Here is a 4,549-nt window from a genome sequence, read left to right on the forward strand (position 1 = left end):
GCATGAGGTGGAATGAAATTGGGTATTCAAGGTCCCAGTTACACCCAACAATAGCAAAAATATAAAGTATAAAAAGAAACAGTATACAAGGATCTAAGATATATGCCAAATATTAATAATGTAAACAGCAGCTCAACCATGAGTCTGTAGTGAGTAGATGGATATTAATGAATACAGCAGCATGAGATCAGCAGCAGCATGAGATCAGCAGCATGGATAATCAGCAGCTCAGATAAGTCACATACAGTATCACCAGTTAGAGGCATTACAGTGATTTTTTTTTTATTTAATTAATTTTTTTACAGTGATTATCCTGGTTAGGGATTTATGTGGGACTTCACACTGCTGTTTGAATGTTTTAATAAAAAGCAACTTTAAACATCTTGTTTTAGTACATTTTGCCTTAGTTTAACCTTCTACTACTTCGACCAAAGTTAAAATTTTATCCCCAGTTTAAATGAAATTGAAAGTGAAAGTCCTGTGACTTTTAACGTCACCAGGCCGCCAACCCCCAACTGAGTTTATTTTTCTGTCCATCATCTTCTGCGTGTTCTGGAGCTTGCGTTAGGCAGCAGCTTGAGCAGGGAGGCCAAATGTTTATTTTCCCAGCCGCCTCTTCCAGCTCTTCTGGGAGGACTCCATTGCCAGGCCAGCTGAGAGATAGTCCCTCCAACATGGCTTGGGTCTTCCTCAGGGTTTCCTCCCAGCACACCTGAATCACCTCAACTGGCTCCTCTTGATGTGGAGCGGCAGGGACTCTACTCTGAGACAGTCCTTCCCAGATAACTGAACCTGTCACCCTATCTCTAAAAGGTGTTTTTTCATCCGAAGCTGGTTGTGAGACGTTTGTTTCTGCACACACCGTTCATGGTCCATGAGACACACGGGAAACCCCTCCAGATACAGTACGTCACACCACTCTTGTCGGCAGACAGACTCCTCTGTGCATAATGTCTGTGCAAGCTCCACCCAGGAGTTTTAGGCTATTTGATCATCTTTATACATGTGTCTGGAAGAGTTGTACATGGACGTATGTTCTGACTGCCCCATCTGTAAGACCACGTTGCTTGCATGCACAACAGCTGGTTTCTGGAAGTGGAGAAGCTGAAGGGAAAGGACAACATTGGTGTCCAAATGCTTTTCTGCATAAGCAAACATGCCCACAAGCTTCTGACCAATCACACAATACTTTGCGTGTACCCCTGTAAGAACAAGTTCAGACCAGAACTTTTGTCAAGAAGGGCCGAGTGAAGCTACTACAAGAACAAAATGATGCAACCACATCAAAGAGAGACCATTTGGGGTTTAGGCTTTGAATGAAAATGCCCTTAAGGGAGAGCCCAGTCATCCTGCGAAGAAAACTTATTTCTTCCACCTGCATCCGTGAGCTCGTTCTTTCAGTCACTACTCAGAGTTTGTGAGTTGGGGTGCGTTCAGACCGGCCCTGTTTAGTCCGCTTTAATCAAACTCTTGTCTGTTTGCCTAGAAAGTCCGGTTCGTTTGGGGAGGTGTGAATGCACAATCGAACTCTGATGCAGATCTTACCTCATACGGAGCCGTCTCAGCTGCCTTGTTTGAAAAACAACATCCTCCATGGTCTTCTGCCTCATCTTCTGCTCATGCTGAGTCCATTGTAGAAAAATGATAAAACAGTAATCCTAAAACCGCTAAAATTTGACACCACTCTGTTTTTGTTTTTATGCCCAGAAGAAGAAGAAGAAGAAGTGTCTTCAGAGGTTTTTGTGTCGTTTCCTTCAGTAGTTTTTGGTGCAGTGCCACCACAGGTGAGGAGGGGAACAGGTTGGTTCAAACAGCTTGGCTCGATTGACTCAGTGCAGTGTGAATGCAAACCTCACCAGCTGAAAATGTAAACAACTGTTCCAAATTTTGGTCCCCAATCGAACCAAGTCTACCGGACTATCAGGTGTGAAAACAACCTAAAGGTGACATCAGGTGACCATATATGAGAAAAGTAGGCTGACCGGTAAACAAAGAACTTTTCCATCTGTGACGAGAATTTAATTTCACAGACACAAGAGATAAACATGGTAAACACGTCTTTATTTAAGATCACTTTGGCAACACAAGTCCTCGAAGACATTCGACAAATTGTGATGGAACTAGCTTGAAGCAAAAGCTTCTCCTTCAAAGAGTCAGTGGGTGCATATAACTTTAGGTTCCCCATTAAAAACACAAACTGCAGCTGCATTATAAAAAGGTAAGGGATTTGTTTATCGTTTGTTTACTTTAAGGTGAAGGGCTTAGTTACCATAAGTGGTTCAGGCTAGAATTTGATTAAAAAACAGTATCTACTCTGATATCCTGACAAAGCGCTGACACGCGAGGCGTCAGAGGTGAGGAAGGGCTCGCTCCCAAGCAGAAGCCATGCTTCGCCCTCTGCCTCCCCATTTGCATCGCCTCATCTTCTCCTTTGCTGCTGTGAAATCTAAGTGACAGAAAACAGGGGCAAAGAGGACATCCCATTAATATGCTAATCCATGCGGGGACGACTTCAACAGAGTCAGAAATACATGTGTCATCTGTGAGGCAAGCTGTGTAAAATCAGAGCTCCAGGAAGAGGCAGGAGGGGACGTGAATGTGCCGGGGAATAAGAACTGAGGCCACATGGATAAAAATGAAAATATAAGGTTTGTAAAGAGGGAATCCCCGTGCCCTCAAACCATAAAAAACAACACCACCATCTTAAACCCTCTGCAATAAACAGAATGATAATAAAACAGAGAGGGTCGATGGCTCATGCTCTGTATGTCTGCCGTGCGCCGTCTCACTCGCTCCTTGAAGGCATCAATAATCCATGCAACCTGCTCTTGTTGGGGGAGACAGCAACACATTGACGACTTATGTAAGAGTTTCAGTTCTGAGAGTTTGGATTGACCCTTCAGGACCTCATTGACTTGGAATAAGGGAGAGCAACACAAAGATAAATCTGTTTACAGAGCAGAGACATTCTGCTGCGTCTCAACCTCATACTGTACAACAGCTTGGCTCGAGTAAGTCCTTCTAGTCTGAATCAGCTGACAGCTTTCACAGTGGCTGTTTGTTTTGCTGCCGATACGGCCGCTGGCAGTCTGAAATGGTTTGGAAAGATATTGCCAGTGTGCTCAGCCTCAATGACCCGAGGGACGAGCTAGAATGGTCTACTCTTCCCCTCTGTCGTGTTGTAGACTCCCCTCTGCCTCTGAGAGAAAGACAGAGATAGACAGCCAGAGAGAGTGTTTCATCCCATTCCCCTTATCTCCCTGGCCAAAATCCCCTGCCTCCAGAAAGCAATTTAAAGGCCAGAGACGCAGAGAGAGAACGAGCAAGAGAGAGAAAGAGTCAAAATAATGCAAGAATGCAGGGTCATAATAATGCTGCAGACTACGTGGTAACTTTAAATACAGTGGGCTATACATTCAATCATTCATACACTAAAAATCCATTAAAATAAATAAACTTTCTTCTATAGTTTTGGTTCAGATAGAGACTATTTGACAGACCTAATAGTGTCAAACATGGTCTAACGTTGTAAACAGTGCAGATGCACATGCAACACCGGTGTGAAGCGTGTGTGGCAAATTAGAAAGTCAAAATCCCCACAAGGTTGAGTGTTCTGCTCCGTTCCTTGAAGTAATTACCTCTAACCTGGATGATAATGTTTAATTAAATACATTGGAAACTTAAATGGATGCAGCGTCACTTCCCAAGATGATGGTCGGGAATTTACTTTAGAGACAGTTTTCTTCTCTCATCTCAAACAGTGGCTTTATCACATGCTTAAAGCAGACACACAGCGTTCTTTAAAAAATATGGTTTGAGACATTAGTTATTCTCTCAGCAACATTTAGTTACATAATCAAATCTGGTCCGAGCTTGTGTAAATTTAGACTACTCAGATGTGATGTAACAGGCACGTCAGAAATGATGGGATAAACAATTTTATAAGAATAAAATCATATTTTCCTGATGCAAGCTCTGACATTTTAGGGAATGAATTTTTATGTTTCAGAGAAATTTGGGATTACAACGACAAGCAATCTACTATGAGGTTATAATCTGTTTCGACTATATCCTGATGAATACCTCACAAGGTTTTTGCTTCTAATAAGCAAGGCAGGTGATGTAGGAGCCATACTTTACAGCTAAAAGAGAAAACACCATTTTGTAAAAAATTTGGAAGAATTTATTTTTTTTGTATCCATAAAGTTTACAAATGCTTTTCTTCCTTGCAAACAGTTACAGAAGGGACACTTTGCAAATTATTTGTTAGCTAAGTTTAGCTTAGCATTAAAACTTAACATAACCAGGCCCTCCTTGAAAGAAATAAATCCTTCTATCAGCACCTCCAAAGCCAACTAATTAACATTTGACATTTTTAATCCTTTTAAAAACTGAACCGAGGAGCACAAACAAATTGCCAGTGACCAGTAATGTCCTCTGAGCTTGTTGCTAAGCAACTGCTGAAATAATACCCCCAAAATTATAAATGTACTATATAAGTATAGTGCATATATATATATATATATATATATATATATATATATATATA

Source organism: Nematolebias whitei, chromosome 8 (genome assembly GCF_014905685.2).
Source record: "Nematolebias whitei isolate Nwh7 chromosome 8, NemWhi1, whole genome shotgun sequence".
Taxonomy (NCBI): Eukaryota; Metazoa; Chordata; class Actinopteri; order Cyprinodontiformes; family Rivulidae; genus Nematolebias; species Nematolebias whitei.